Below are 17,159 nucleotides of genomic sequence, written 5' to 3' on the forward strand. Positions count from 1 at the left end.
GGTTTTTTTTTTTTTTTTTTTTTTTAAGCTCAAATATAAAAGCAGACCCTTCATTTGATGTTTTTTTTCTGAATCTCCATGGACTTTACACCACCCTTCTGAACCCATGCTTCACACTGAGGGCAGAGTGAGTAGAAAACCAACCCAAAGGTTGACCATCTCAAAGCTCTATTGGGTTTCAGCTGCCAAGGGGCTAAAATTCTCCTTGGACAGATGTAGAAGTTTTTTCATAAGATGACCCCAAGCTTCGCCTGATGCTGTTCTCTGTCTATCTTGGGAAACTACCATAATGAAACGTTCATGGTCATTGCCAATGGCCTCAGCCTTTGCAAAAGCTGCTCTACTATCTAGAAATTCTCCAGGTTCATCCGTGTTAAACACATCATACCTAGTTGAGGTTCTAGCATGTACCACATCCAGATGTTTAAATAATCTATCTATTGAGGTCCTGTTGTGAAAAGGAGGAAGCCAACTCAGAAAGGGTACACAGATTTCCGGAGGTCACCTAGTCCATGAAAGATGGAGCCTAGATTTGAACCTACTACTTTAGGCTCCCTATTCTATGCTATACCATATATCTCTTAAGATGGCACTGCCAAAGGCAAGAGAGTCCCCAAGTCCTCAAGCAGCAGTGGCATTAGCCCTCCAGTTCTTGAGAGTCTTCATATTCTAAGGCACCTCGGTAACAGAATTTAGCAAGTTACTTTGACTTCCTTGTCCACATCCGGGTGATCTTAGAGTAGTTTTGGGAAGAGGGTGTCAGCCTTGATTGCCTAGGACCTTGCAAAATGCCTATGACCTGGCTTATCCTGAGTAGAAACTTCTCAAAGGAGTCAGTGAACAGACCCAGGAGCACTGGACTGTACGGGGCTGGGATCAACTGTGTACTCTTGGGTTATTACCTGGAAGCTACTTCCTTCCGGCATGCTTTACCTGTCTCAGGGATGCAGAACGTTCTGACCAGGAGACCTGCCGCTCTTAGCTGTCCTCTCCACGTGACAGTAAATCCTTGCCAACCCTTGCAAAGGTGCCCATGAGTTCTGCTGAGTAGCCCTGTAGTGCTCCCGTCCGACAACACTGATTTATTTAAGTATAGGTTTGGTGCTCTGTGAGAGCTCACCATCTGCTTAAGTTGTGTTTACTTGAAGTAGCAGTCAGCGTTTTCCTGAAGGGCTGTAGAAAAATGGTAGTTCGACTTAATTTTTAAGCGAGGTCTGTTTAAGAATAATTTGTTAATTACTAGTTGGTTGATTCCGTTTCCTTAAATTAAGGGCTTCAGTTAATATCACATGCTCACTGCCAGCTTGCTGGGATCGGCTGCAGGGGTGTGCACCGTTGCACGATAGATTGCGGCCTGGCTTTGTCCATTGCCAGCCCATACCCCTGCCTCAGGTTTTGAGAATTTTGTAAGTCTGGAAAGTAGCTTGATATTTTACTAGATTTAGAACTATAGGGTGGAAGTTTATTTTAAGAGTTACATACAAAACCAGTTTTTGACAGATTGTAGATATTAGACATTCAGTATGAGGAGGCTACTGAGTCTCTGGAACAGGGGCCGCTTCTTAAAATTCAGGGTCATTGGAATTTACACAGCTTGGGCTGAAGGTGTTTCATCAATTGTACACAAGATAGGATCCAAGGACTGTGGGGTAGCTTGGAAGCCAGTTTTTTTTTTCCAAGGAAGGAACTATCTGGCAGCCTGTTATTGGGGAGGCCCAATGAGACAGGCCCTAGCTGGCAGAAGACAACATGCTGAGGTTGGGTACATCAAGATATGTAATGGCTTTGTAAATGTTTTGGTTTCAATAAAATCCCAAATGTATTTTATCAATGCATCTTCCCTTATTTTTCAGACCCTTGTGTATTTCAAGGGAAATTTAGTTCATATGTTTTTTATTCTTTTATACTTAACTCATCAAATGTTGTTTTTGAAGAGTTATTTGATGTCCAAGAAGACACTAGAACTTGATTTAAATCCCTTCCAAAGTGTTTCTCCCTACCTCCTTTTTAAAACTAGAAAGGCATCTACTCCTGGAAAAACCTGAATGTGCACACACCAGAACTTTGCGCTTGACTGAAAGCTGCATGCCCGTGAGGCTGGTGAAAGAATCTAAATGCATCCTCCTCCAGCTCCTGGTCACTTTTGAGCAGGTACACAAACGCCAAGAGAGATCTTCTTCTCAAAACCTCTGGTGATCGGCTACATAGAATGAAGCTTTGAGAAACAGTCAGCCAATGACTAGAGCTTGAATTTCTCTCTAAGTTAGGCTTGTATTTATCTTGCCTACTTTAAATTATTGGGAATATCACAGAGATAATAAGAAAACACCTTGGAATATACAAATAACATCACAATTCTTTTCTTGGTATTATTACTTTTGAATGAAGCAATCCTCAACTTTTATTTTTTTTAAGAATTATTTATTTTTATTTTATACATATGGATGTTTCATTTGAATGTATGTATATGCACCATGTATGTGCCTGATGCCCAGGAAGTTCAGATTTGAGTGTCAGATCCCCTGGAACTGGAGTTAAAGACAGTTGTGAGACACCATGTGGGTGCTAGGAACTGAACTCAGGTTCTCTGCAAGTGGAGGAAGTTCTCTTAAATGGTCATTCATTGCTCCAGCTGCTATTTATTTATTTATTTATTTATTTATTTATTTATTTATTTATTTATTTATTTATTTATTTATTTAAAATCTCAGGTAGCTGGAGCTGGCTTCAAACTTGCTATGCAGTAGAGGTTGGCCTTTGAATTCTTGACCCTCGTGCCTCTATCTCCCAAGTCCTAAGGTTAAGACTTTATGTGACTTTAAGTAAATGTTTGTCAAAGATGTGGGGCATTATGTCAGACACTTTACAAGTTACTGTCTAGCCCTTACAATGTCCAAATAGATACTTTCAATTTCCACATTTTAGAAGATGAAACCCTATATAATCTTCCCAAAGTGATATTGTTTATGGATGGGGAACTAGAATATAAAGCCATTTCTTTCTGGTGTTTAAGTATCTGCTGGAAGTATGGGATGTGTCTCAATATTAGAGTTTGTCTTGAGTCAGTATCACTCCTGACTTTTGTCTTCACATCATTAAGACCTTATAATCATGTTTTCTATTCCATTTCTTATTGAGGAATCAGAATGGATACATATAGAAACTTATGCTCTTTGAAGATAGGCAGATTCAAAGATCATTGCATAGGACCATAAGAGAAACTAACTTTAATTGAATACCTACTTTGGGCCAGACAGTGCAGAACTCTTTCACTGCTTCGTCTCACTCACTTAATCCTCAAAATAACCCTGACAGGTGGACTGCTGTCAGAAAGTGAGAAGTACTAAGGATTAACCTCAAGTGCCTGTTCATCAGCCTTCCTGTTTCACGGAGGCAGAAGATGATAAGATACTCTGGGAGATCGATAACACTCTCTGATACTCAGACCAGCAAGCCAGGTCAGCGTCACATTCTTGTCACCTCCTCATTTCCTGTTCCTTGAGGGTGATGTGCAGGGTCCAGGTGCGTGCTGATGTAGAAGATATTTGTATCACTGCCAAGGAGCCCCGATCTTGGAAATCTCTTGCTTATGTTGTAGGAAACAACATTGCCAGACTTTTACTCCAGAGGGGGATAAGTGGACAGACAGTAACAGTAATCTAAACTGTTCTGTGTTCCCAGGGGACAAATAAGTTTGTCTTCTAAGACGTTTCCCTGTACAACATGCTTGGGAATGCAGAGCAAGGACTTCCCTCGTGTTGGCTTCTAAGCTGTGCGTGATGATGCAGACCCATGGTGGACCCAACAGTCGTTATCTCTGTTCTGCAAAGGAGTCTGGGTTGAGAGAGATGAAGCCATTTGTTTCAGAAATATGTGTTTACATATGCTCCTGCATATGTCAAGTTTATATAGCTGAAAAGGAAGCTTCCAGCCACATTTCATCTCCTCACCCCTTCAGCCCCTTTCCTCCTCAGCCATGATGTCATTTTTGCCTCGCCACCCCACACCTGCCACATAAAACAATAACCTGCTCTAGATGATCTTGACCCTTTGGGGCAAACACTTCTTCGACTACTAAAGTTCTCCCTCTGTAGCTTGACCCAGTCTTAGATGCTAAAATGCTATGGGGCATTTGCCCAAGATGTGGGGATGATGTTGACGGAGACTGGTAGAAATCAGAATGTGTTTCTACCACATGGAAGTTGATTGAGCTAAGTGATCTAAAAATCGGGTTCAGCATGAACAATTTGCTGTGGGGAATTTAGTTTTGCTCTGACGTGGCAGTTAATCCCTATGATCCCAACACTTGGTGGGTAGTACAAGGAAGACTGGAAGTTCAGGTCAACCCCAGCTACATAGTGGGTTTGGAGCCAGATCAGGTGGTATGAGACTATGTCTCAAAAAAAAAAAAAAGTGAAGAAGTAAACATCACAATGATTAGGTCTGTAGCTTGGGTATCATTTGATGTCTGTACCAAATCCAGATGGTTCCCTTCCTCTTTTGCCTCACCAGTTAACTCTCACTTTTTATGTTTCTAATAGTACCAGTAACTGACTTGAAGATTTTGGTAGTGCCATGCTAGCCTGGGGGACTCCCCTTGCCATGTGACAGATTCAATTTGTTCTGACCCGTTCAGTGATGGTGAAGTTAGAATTTGGAGAGGGACCGATCAAGGTAACAACAAGACGAGCATCCTCTTTCCCAAGGTGGTCCTGGTCTCCCTGCCTGCATTTCCTCTCCTTTCAACATGTGCCCATCTGAGGAAGCTGTGTGGCTAGTTTTCCTGGGAAAGGAAGGGGGAGAGAAGCTTGTGAAGAAGGTTGGTGGCTAGGAGATCAGTCTCTCAACTGCACAGAAGAAACAGAGTGAGGCATGGTTGTTCAATCACTGGTCCTCTCACCCAAGTCTGGAAGCAGATGAAAGACCTCTGCTGGCCCTTCTCTGTCACAAGAGAAGCTGTCTTAGAAACAATGAAGACTGTGGCATGGCCTGGTGGTGTTGGCTCTGCTACTGTGTGCGTAGGTTAGCAGAACACAGTGAGAGTTCCTACTGACCCTCACCTCTACCCCCGAAGAACCTGAAGCTATTAGTTGTGTTTCCTGAGCTCCTTTCAACTTCTGCTGGTGCCAGAGAAAATCTAATTACCCAAGAATTTAAAGGAAGGAATTTGAGAGAAAACTCTGCTGCCCTAAATGACCAGAGTAGAGAGTGTCTCCTCCTAGGACCACAGTGTCAAGGACGTTTCTTCCTAGTCACACAGGCTCCACAAGGAAGTTCCAGGCATCCTGTAATAGTCACAGTCTCTGGCAGAGTAGATGTTTCTGGATTATCTTAGGGTCATTTATCTTCAGTCTGGATCTTCCTAAGCTGTTTACCAACTAGACTAGAGAAGGAGTATGTTTCTTTTTGCTCCTTAACATGAAGTCTAGTAAAGCAAGATGATACTAAAAATTAGAATAGGGCTTTACTTAAGAATGAAAGTGGGACCCAGGATCCCAAACCCCTACAATGTGCTTTAGAGAGGAATGGAATTGATTGCTGCTTGCTTGGCAGGTCCGAAGCCTGTTGGTGGCAGTGGTAGAGCAGTGATAATAAACAAAAGAAAACAAAATTCCAGTGGGCAACCTGTGAAGTGTTATTTCCATAATCCCTTGGGGCTTTTTTTTCCTGGTCTCTAGTAGGAATTCTTGAGACAGAGTGGGTGCCTTTCCTGGGGTGAGTTGAATAAGGTCACCACAAACATACCCTCCAAAGGAAACCTGTGGGGGCAGGCACCTTCTCTTCACATTCTGTTTCTTTTGGGGATGCCATCTGAAGTTGCATTCAGTCAGTCTGTTTGTTTTAGGAGTTTTCCCTCCCTTCCCCCACCCAGCTCCAATACGCTGTGCAAAAACTGGAGCATTTGGGGCTAACTTGGCAGGATGCTGTGGCTGCTGGCAGCTTCCAAAATATGACACCAGTGAAAATCCGAACCAAATGTTCTTCATGCACAAGGGTGTGAAGACTTCGCTGGCCTCCTCTCTGAGAGCAGACACATGTTTCGGTCTTGGCTTTGCTCTTTATCAGTTGGGTGACATCTTTCAAGCTGATAGTTATACAATAGCAATCATCTTCCCACCTGCACACTGTGCGGTTAGAGCTGAAGTGCTCAGTGCACTGCTGTCTGCCAGAAAGAGTGTACTGAAGTAGCCATGAGCACTTGCTGGGCAGGGCTCAGATCCTAGCTTTGTCCCATGCGGGCCTTGAACTGGTTACTAAACTCTCACCTGGAAAGTGACGATTGGAACGACATGGAGATCATAGAGTCCCTGGAGAAACCAAGGGATGTACTCCAGGCAGCACAGGGCCAGAAGGCACCCCACAGATTTGAGAAATACTAACTGAGCTCTTCGCGCAGTGCTGGTAGACACATTCGGGGGAAATAGCATGTATGCATATGCGTATAGAATATGCACAACATTTTTCTTGTTATTCCCTAAACAATAACAATGTATGAAGCACTTATATATAGTGTATGGAATCATAAGCAGTCATGAAACAATAGAAAAGTGTGTAGATATCCATGCAAATGCCACAGTTTTAATGTATGAAGGACTTGGGCATCTGAAGACCTGGGTTTCCATTGAGGGGTTTGGACTTGATCCCCTGTAGACACTGAAGGGTGATTCTGTTTTTGTTTTTGTTTTAATATGCCAAGCAATAGCTGTCCAGCTGCTGATAATTATATTTTCCCCAGTTCTTCTTTAGTCTTTGGATTCACTAACTCACTTCTGACAGTTTACAGTGGTACATTTTGTTAGGACTTGTTCTAGTCTGTGTTCTGTTCTGTGATAAACACCATGACCAAAAGCTGCTTGGGGGAAGAAAGAGGTTCTTTGGCTTATACATCCTGACCTTAGTCCATCATTGAGCAAAATCAGGCAGGAACTCAAGCAGGAACAGAGGCAGGCACCATGTGAGGGAACACAGCTCACTGCCTTGTCCTCTTGGCTTACTGCTTTCTTATACAACTGTGGACTCCTGCCCAGCATTGGCACCACCCATAGTGTACTGGGCCCTCCCACATCCATTATTAATGAAGAAAATGTCTCCACAGACACACAGACACACAGACACACAGACACACACACACACACATATATATATATATACATATATATATATATATATATGCCTATCTATCTATGTATCTATCTATCTATCTATCTGAAAGGAATTTATTGGAATGACTTATAGGTTACAGTCCAGCTAATCCACAATGGCTAGCTGTGATTAGAAAGTCCAAGAATCTAACAGTTGTTCAGTCTCAGACTGAGTGTCTCAGCTGGTCTTTACTATATGCTGGAATCCCAAAGAAGTAGACTCCAATGCCAGTGAAGGGATGCATATGCTAGCAAGGCAAAGGCAAGCAGGAAAAGAACAAAAGCTTCCTTCTTCCACATTTTTATACAGACTTCTAGAAGAAGGTACAACTCATATTAAAGGTATATCTTCTTGCCTCCAGATTTGGATTAAAGGCCTGTGTCTTCTCGCCTTAAGTTCTGAATCAAAAGTGTGCATCTCCCCACCTCAAAGGTCTGGACTAGAAGTGGATTCATCCACTTCAAATCAAGTAGAAAATCTTTCACAGGTGTGCCCTGCATTCCTGGATTGTAGTTCATTCCAGATACAGTCAAGTTGACAATCAAGAATAGCCATCACACAGACTCTATCTTAAGCTGTTGGTAGAACTTGGAATCGTGTTCCACATAGTGATGGTTTGGCAGGCATGTGAAATGAAAGAGTTAAAAGATCATGGGAGCTTTAAAGAATCTAGAAAGCTGCTGAGGTGAGGCAAGGATGGATTCCTTGCAAAGAAACCCTGAGAGATCTTTTGACTGAAGTTGTAAAGGTAAAGCCTAGATGCCAGATGTGGGACATTGCCCTAAGGGAAGCTGCAGACATTGAGTGAAACTGGATCTAGAGAGGCTCCTTGTTCTGCAGGCAGTAAGGCCTAAAGCTGTTGGAGCCCAGGTGATGCCGCCAAGAGCCCCAGATGCCGGCCATATAGCTGCAGGACTTGATGGGTTCTCTGCTGGGTTTTCAGTCTTGCTTTGTTCTTATGGGGGGACTTTCTAGATTTCTGATTATCATCCATGCCTCAAAGAATGAAGGAGCTGAGCTGTCTGGGAAGGGGCCTGGAGGAGCTGCAGGAAGGATACTTGATAAGCAAACCTAGGCTGAGGCTACATATGATTTGCCCTTCTCATTTTACACACATGGAAAACTGAGGTCTGGAGGGCTTCTATGACGACCTGATGGCCACACCAGTAGGATCAGGGCTATGGCTGGAAGGTAGGCCTTGTGAATCCTTCAAGACTTCTATTTGTTATTCTGTCGCCCCACACTAGCCTTGACTTGGGAAGAATTACAACTTTGACTTCTCAACCAATGCCTAATTGTTATCAACACCTCGTTTCTTTTTTAAAATGACATTTTTTTTATTTCATGTAGGCCAAGTTACTTCTCCTTGCCTCCTCCTCTTCTTTATTCTGGATATACATATAGAGAGCAAATAAACCAACTTAGGGTAAAATCACCTCTTCCCCATCTCATCAGAGATGATCTGATCAACTCTAAGTAATATGCTTACACTTGAGTTTGCAGCTAGTATGTCTGCAGTGGAGGACAGGGACTCAGCTCAGTCACTCTGCTCCCTCTCTGCCCTGGCTGTCCTTCAGTGCTCCTTCATCACTTTTGTCTCCACTGGTTATACACTTCAACTGTTTCTTTCTATGATGTGTGTGTGTACTTGGTCCCTACCAAAAATTTACATTGGCCTTGCTCTCCAGTATAATGGTATCAGAAAGAGAAGGGATCATTTCTGGGTTGTGTCTGCTCCCTTGAAGGGATAAATGCTAGTCACATGAAGTAAGTTGGTTAGGTCTCACAGGATTGGATTGGTGGCCTGAAGAGATGATTGGTACAAAGTGAACTTGGCTTTTGTTGCCTCTCATGGCATATGGTCTCTCTCTTGACTCTATTTTAACCATGTGAAACTGTTTACTATGAAAGCTTCACCAGTGATAGTCTTGGACCTCTGTAGTTAAGAGTCAAATAAACCATTCTATATAAAGTACCCAGTCCTGGATATTTTGTTGTAGCAACACAACATAGACTAATATATCCATCCATTTAAATTCTATTGTTCAAGATGGTGTTTCTATCCCTCATGAAATCCTTTTCTTACCTGCTCATGACCCGCATGTTGTGCCTTCTGTGAGCTTCCAGAGCTACCCACTTTTCATGTAATTTACTTTCACATCCTGTTTTGCAACCACAGCTATGTTTTCTGGGCCTTTGGTAAATTTGGCAGTTTGCAATCAATAAGTAGCATTGAGATGGTAAGACTAGATACATCTCATTTGTTCCTTGGCCAAATATTGTATTAGGATCCTAATGTCATGACTTGGGAGCCTTTCAAAGAGGAGTGTTCCTAACAGCATAATAAAGCTGATTAACTTTTACCAACGCTTGCTTAAAATCATTTGATTGATGTTGATAGCTCTTTTCCCATTATTATTCCTTGTGGATTTTCCATTCTATTTCTCTTATCTCCCTCCCAGCCTTCACATCATACAGAGAGTCAAATTCAGTTGTTTACCTGGGCTTAGGAATGGTGAGACTTGAAAAGTCTGGTTTGTGAAGTAGGCTAACTCAATAATAGATTTAATCTTTGGATTGCTTTGGAATGTGGGGGTTAAATCATATATTCCCTCTAATAGTAAGAGAAACTATTGCATTGAAGAATCAGTTCACATTACTGGTGAGTTTTAATTCTTTTATCTGTATCTGTTTATTTTAAGTCTGTCCTCACTGAGGAGAATGTCAGTATAATAGATGTTGTTTATTTGATGGCTTGAGACTGATGATGATAATTCTGATGCTTTCTTTTGGACAAAGATAATAAAATGACTATGGGTACTTATAATATGCTGGATGGGTTTAAAATCTTCAAGCTTTACATAATGCATGGCTAGGGACAACTACTGAAGACATAGAAAATCCTGAAATTATCCCAGTCCTAAAGCATGGTACCCACTGCTCTAACCCACCCCTTTGATGCTTGAGCTGTATATCAAGCAACAAGACTAGAGGAGATTATTTACCAAGCTTGCAATTTCTCATGCTGGAGAAAATATGCAATTAGGAAATGCCCAACATAGATTTAGAAATGGCTGGAAATGGCTGATGTCAAGTCATAATTTCACCCAGATAATGGGTCGCCACAGGAGTTTGGCATGCTTGGCTAGATGCTCCGGGTTCTAGCCTTGTGCGCTCCTTTTCATCAGCTTGTGGCTCTTGCATAATACAGAGAAACATGGAGCACAGGAGAGCAACATCACTGTCTATATTATCTCAAGTCTTGGCAGAATGTAGAAAATGAGTTATCATTGAGTTCTCTGCAATTGATGGCTTTTTAAATGGTAGTTTTCTTTGTGATGTCGTGAGGGATTTGGAGTCGCTAATCATAAAGCAGAGGCACGGCCCCAATGCATGATAAGCTGGGGGAGCTTACCCATTGTTTGCACATCTGTAAGAAATCCCAGGTCTATTAGGAGGAACCAAGGTCCTCCTGTCAAGTGGATTTGGACAAAAGTGTCACTGACTTTGCTCAGGTTTAGCACAGGTAGACTAGCACCAGAGACAGCCTAGAAAATTCTATAGGGCTGGAGAGATAGCTCAGCAGGTAAAAGTCTTGACCGCTCTTTCAGAGGAGCCAGGTTCAATTCCCAGCACCCACGTGGCAGCTCACAATTTTCTGTGTCTAACCCCATGGGATCTGACATCCTCTTGTGACTTCTGTGGGCACAGCAGGCAAGTGGTGCACAGACATACAGGCAGGCAAAACACCCCCCCCCAACAAAAACTAGATCAATGAAAATTTTAAAGAAAACTATTTAGGTGTGTGTGTGTGTGTGTGTGTGTGTGTGTGTGTGTGTGTGTGTGTGTGTGTGTATGGATAAAGGAAAACAGGAAGCAAGCTAGGGTGGAGGGCTGTAATCCTCACCTTCTTTCCTGTGTGATCGTTACAAAGGCATTAATGGAAAGTGGATGTTCTGAGTTGTGGCAGCTGATATTCTACTGACCGAGTCTTAACACCAGCTACGTGGCTTTCTGTAAATCTTTCTGTGGTTTGTGCATAAACAAGGAAGGTCCAAGCTGTTCCAGGCTTTTACAGTTGATCTAGATTCTGGTCACTATTCTGAATGCCATTTTGTCCTTCTGCCAAGGTGTGTGTGTGTGTGTGTAAACTGGAAAAGCACTCCCATATGGATGTGGTTTGGGAAGGCACAGCTTAAAAGCAGTTAGCTCTGTGTATGCCTAGAAGTTTGACGGTGCGAACTGTGAGTGTGCACACATACGTGCACAGGTTCTATCCACTATGTGTATCCAGTGCCAGCAAGACCAGCCTGCTTAGTGTTTTGTGTGCAGAGTGTGACTGTCCCACAGGAGCATCATTCGTTGAGCATTAGACTCTAGAACAGTGATTCTCAACCTGTGAGTTTTGACTTTCAGGGGAGTCAAATGACCCTTTTTCAGGGGTCACCTAAGACCATTGGAAAACACAGATAGTTACTTTATGATTTCTAACAGTAGCAAAACTACAGTTATGAAGTGGCAATAAAGTAGCTCTATGGTAGGGGTCACCACAACATGAGGAGCTGTGTTAAAGGGTCTCAGCATTAGGATGATTTAGACCCACTAGAACATCCTGGGCATGTTGCTAACATTTTGGAGTTCAGAACACTTGAGGGTTATATGTGTTGGTTTTCTGTGTAGATCAGTTACCCAACTTTAAAAGTAGCTGATGCATGGTTTGGGGATCCCTGAGCAATATGAGCATTGTTGAATAAACTCCACTGAGTTTTCCCAAAGGACAATGTATTTTAAAGTGTATGCATATATGACATACGTCTATCTGAGGCCATCTAAAGTGGCATGAAGGTATTGCTGCTGCATGTTTCTGCCATTAGCTGTCAGTTTCTTGTGACAAGAAAGATCAGTCCCAGCCTGGTTCTCAGCCTTCCTGCATCATCTGCTGGAACCCCAAGGAACCCCTTTAGCTCATCTCAGACTAGTGATTCTGGTGTGTGTGTGTGTGTGTGTGTGTGTGTGTGTGTGTGTGTGTCTCACTATTGATCCTCAGCTCTTGGCCAACCTAGAGTTATGCTTTTCCATGCTGCACCTTGATCCTCTCATATTCAAATGAGTCCTCTGTGACAAATGTTTTATAGCAAATATTTAAAATTTTACAAGGAATTTTCAAGATAAAAGTAAATACTAGACACATCATTCTAAAATATGTGGTAAAGAAATAAAAGGTGTACAGTTTAGATGGAATTATATGTTTAGTTAGCCCTGCATAGCCACAGCCTTCAAACCTGCAGATCCCACCAACCATAGACTGAGTATTCGAGGAAAGACCTGCAGCTGCACAACTTCCTTTTCATTACTGTTCCTTAAGTGATGCTCTCTGACAACAATTTCCATGCCATTTGCATTGCATTAGCCATTATAAGCAATGTATAGATTATTTAAAGTATATGAGAGGATGTACGTAGGTTGTATGAAAACACTCTGCCATACATTTTAATATGGCACTTGAATGCCCACAGATTTGGCACCCGTGGTGCATTCTGGACTCAACCCTCTGTGACCACTGAAAAAAGACCATGTTTAGCCGGGCGTTGGTGGCGCACGCCTTTAATCCCAGCACTCGGGAGGCAGAGCCAGGCGGATCTCTGTGAGTTCGAGGCCAGCCTGGGCTACCAAGTGAGCTCCAGGAAAGGCGCAAAGCTACACAGAGAAACCCTGTCTCGAAAAACCAAAAAAAAAAAAAAAAAAAAAAAAAAAGACCATGTTTATATCAATCAATATCCTGGAGGGAGACAATACAATACACGAGTTTAGCCAAAAGGCTTGAGGGGAAAAGGAGGTGTTGATCTGGGACCCATCAAAGACAGGGGCATCCAGGAAGAAACAAACAGAAGCTGGAAACTCTCATCCCCTATCTGTGCAGGAACAAGCAGGGGATGGTGAGCCCAGATTTCCATGGTAGGAGATGGAAGAAGTGGGGGAGGACCAAAGAAGCTCTCTCCTCACAGCCTTTCACCTCATGCCACCGCCCTTCACTGGCTGAGCAGGAGTAGTCAGAGGACAAAGGGCCTGGTGGATACAGTCTGCAGTGCTCAGCCTAATATAGAAAGCGGGACAGAGAAGGCAGAGAATGGACGAGGTGGGCCAGAGCAAATGAAGAAATCAGCACGGTGCGGGTGTCCTCCTTGTCTGAGTGTATATATCTCAAGATTCCCAGTGAACATCTAAAACCAAAGTTAGTACTAAACCCTATAAATACTAGGTTTTCTCCTACTCATGCCTACAATGAATTTTAACCTATGAATTTGAGACAGTAAGAGATTAACAACTAGTAATGAGACTAATAACAATAGACTATGAGCTACGTAAGCTTAATATCTTAATATCTTATTGCACTGTATTATTACTCTTGTGACTATCTGAGATGGTACACTGTCTGCATGATGAGAAGCAGGCCAGTACTCTAGGCATTGCACTAATGTACTGTGACAGTTGGTCTGATGATCACAACGGCTATCTAAAGTGATTAACAGGTGGGTAGTATATACAGCATGGATACACTGGGGAGAAAAAGAATAATTCATGTCCTAAATGGGATAGAACAGATGGCAAGATATTTCCTCATGCTAGTCATATTGGCTTATATACATAAAACTTACGACTTATTAGACAGGCGAGATGCCTCAGCAAGTACTGGCACTTACTACCGAGGCTTGAGGACCTGAGTTCAATCCCCAGGACCCACATGGTGGAAGGAGAGCACCTACTCCTGCAAGTTGTGCATACACATGTACATGCACACACACACAGACACACACACACACACACACACACACACACACAATAAGTTAATGTAAAAAAAATTAGAAAACAGATGCATTGTTTAGTCCTAGAATATTTCATTTTTCAGGCCATAGTTGACTATGGGTAACTAAAACCATGCAAAGTAAAATCAAAATTAAGGCGTTTACTTGTATTTCAGCACACATCTGCTAGGTGTTGCAATACTGGGAGATTTAATGAAAGGTTCGGGTCTTGTGCCTCAGTTGAGGGCCATCCTGTGACTCTCAGAATTCAGTTCCTAGAAATGAAGCTCCAAGTCTGGAACTTGTGACGGTAGCAACAATTTTCCCTGAGTGGTGACCAACCCTGGGGAATGTTCCAAATTATACAAAATACTACCTCTCCCTAACTGCCAGGTTGCATTTCTAAATATTTTAACATATATTAAAAAAAACTATGCAAAATATGTTCAATTCATACTAATAAAACTGAGCCAAAGCCTTATATAACTCTCACGTCTCTTATATTAATGACATTCTGGAGTCAGTAAGTAGGTGCAGGGGAATCTCCTGAGCCAAGTGTCTTATCTATGTCGAGACAATTGGTATCTCTGGCCCTCATCCGCTGTGTGTCGTAGCACACTTCCAAGTCATGTTAAAAAGCCAAAAGGTAGAAATACCGAGACTCTGCACAGGCCTCCGGGTAGGCCTGGCCTGCCGTGCCTCTCTGCTGCTCCAGAAGTGTCTGCTGGCCTTTAACACTGCCAGGGAGGTCACTAGAGGTCCCAGTTTGCTCCACTGCAGTTGACCTGATGTGAAAGAAAACCTCTCTGACTGTTAAAATGCTGCCATCATTGCCTTGCTGAATAGAGAGGTTCTATTTTTTCTTTTTATTTAAAATAGATTTTTTCCTCATATAATATATCCTAATTGTGTTTTTTTCCTCCCTCTATTCCTCCAAGTTCCTCCCCAGTTCCCTTCCCATCCAGATCCTCTCTATTTCTGCCGCTCATTAGAAAACAAACAGGCTTCTGAGGGATAAAAGTAAAATAAAATAAGAGAAAACAAGACTAGCACATCAGATTCGGACAAAACAAAAGATGGAAAAGTCCAAGAGGAAGCACAAGAATCAGAGACCCCCTCATTCACACTCAGTGATCCCATAAAAACACTAACTTGAAGCCATAATGTCCACATAAAGGACCCGGTGCAGACCCTTGCAGGCCCTCTGTAAGCTGCCTCAGTCTCTGTGAGTTCATGTGAGTTGATCCTGTTGATTTAGGTCTTGTTTTCTTGGTGCTCTCAGTCCCCTCTGGCTCTTGCACTCTTTGTGCCTCCTCTTCAGAAGGGTTCCCTGAGCCCTGAAGGAAGGGATTTGATAGAGATATCCCCTTTAGGGCTGAGTAGTCCAAGATCTCTCACTCTCTGCATAGTGTCTACTGTGGGTCTCTGTATTTGTTCCCATGTGCTGCAGAAGGAAATGTCTCTAATGATGTCTGAGCAAGGCACTGATTTATGAGTATAGCAGAATACCATTAGGAGTCATTTTATTGCTATTTTTTTTTAGAACATTAGTATTTAGTTTTACCCTAGATCCCTGGGCTATCTATATTCCATCTGTGGTATTAGTCACACAGGTAATGTTGAGTATGGGTTCCATATCATAGAATGGGCCTTAAGTCAAACCTTGTGGTTATTCCCACAAGATTTATGCCACCATTGCCGTAGCATATCTTTCAGTCAGGGTGCCATTGTAGATCAAGGGGTTTGTGGTTGCCTTGGCTTTTATGTTTATATTTTGGTAGCATGCAGAGTGCCTTCCTATATCAAGGACACGAGGGCATGTGGGGGGTGGGGAGGAAGGCTCTCTGCAGGCACAAGCTCAACTTCTCCATGTTCAGCGTCCTGTGTAGATGTGGTCTTCGGCAATGGGACTTGCTGTCAGTTTGTGGAGAGCAACCTATAGTCTTTGCAACGGTCTTTGTTGTTTGGGGATTCCTATGGGACCCCTTTGGCCAACAACTCAATCAGATGGAACCCAGTCCCGTTACTGGAAGCTTCATTTGGTGACAAGAGATGGCCAGTTGGGACTCTGTCTCTTCCATTACTTGATGATTTCTTTTAGGTTGCCTTCATATATGTATATACTTTAAGAATCTTCTGCTGTGTTAGGTTGCCATGCTACACCTCAACTGGCCCTTAACTTTAGCTATCTCTCTCCCCATATTCCCTCCATCATCTCCCTCTTCCCTGCCCCTTCTAACTTAATCCTCCTGTTCCAGCTCCCCTCATCCATCCCTAACTATCTATTCTATTTCCCTTTCCTAATGAGACCTATCTTTACCCACCTAGTACCTAACTCTATACCCAACCTACGTGATTCTATGGACTGTAGCTTGCTTATCATTGACTTTACAGCTAATATCCACATATAAGCAAATACATACCATATTTATCTTTCTGGGCCCAGGTTACCTCACTCAGGATGATTTTATCTAGTTCCACACATTTACTTACGAATTTCATGATTTTATTGTTTTTTAACAGCTGAATAAGCTCCATTGTGTAAATGTAACACACTTTCCTCATCCATTCTTCTCTTAAGGGACATCTAGGTTGTCTCCACTTTCTGGCTATTATGAGCAGCAATGGATATGGTTAAGCAAATGTCTCTGTGGTAGGATAAAACATCTTTTGTCTTTTGAGTGTATGCCCAAGGTTGGTATAGCTGGATCTTAGACTAGATCTATGATCCCCATCTTCCTGAAGAACCACCACACTGATTTCCAAAGTGGCTATACAAGTTTGCACTCCCACCAGCAGTGGAGGAGTGTTCCCTTACTCCACATCCTCCCCAGCATGAGCTGCCATTTGTTTTGTTGATCTTAGCCCTTCTGACAGGTGTAAGATCAAATCTCAAAGTCGTTTTGATTTGCATTTTCCTGATGGGTGAGGATGTTGAGCATCTCTTTAAGTGTTTCTCAGTCATTTGAGTTTCCTACAATAGTTCTCTGTTTAGACCTGTACCCCATATTTTAACTGGGTTATTTGTCTTCTTGATGTCTAGTTTTTTTTGAGTTCTTTATCTATTTTAGATATTAGTACTCTATCAGATGTGTAGGTGGTAAAAACCTCTGGGGGCTGCCGCTTGGTCCTCCTGACAGCGGCTTTTGCCTCACAGAAGTTTTTCAGTTTCGTGAGGTCCCATTCATTAATTGTTGATCTTAGTGCCTGTGC

General features: G+C 42.5%; 1 protein-coding gene across 3 annotated transcripts in view; it reads left to right on the forward strand.

The window, feature by feature from the left end:
* Creb5 (cAMP responsive element binding protein 5) overlaps positions 1 to 17,159 on the forward strand; it is a 402,021-nt gene that overhangs the window by 26,896 nt on the left and 357,966 nt on the right. The window contains exon 1 of one of the 3 annotated variants that reach the window (XM_076566832.1): positions 3,033 to 3,458. The exons of the other annotated variants lie outside the window; for them this stretch is intronic. The gene's annotated coding sequence lies outside the window, so the exon portion shown is untranslated. Of the gene's footprint in view, positions 1 to 3,032; positions 3,459 to 17,159 lie in introns of those variants that run through there. 3 annotated transcript variants of the gene reach the window in all.

This window comes from Peromyscus maniculatus, chromosome 3, assembly GCF_049852395.1.
Source record: "Peromyscus maniculatus bairdii isolate BWxNUB_F1_BW_parent chromosome 3, HU_Pman_BW_mat_3.1, whole genome shotgun sequence".
Taxonomy (NCBI): Eukaryota; Metazoa; Chordata; class Mammalia; order Rodentia; family Cricetidae; genus Peromyscus; species Peromyscus maniculatus.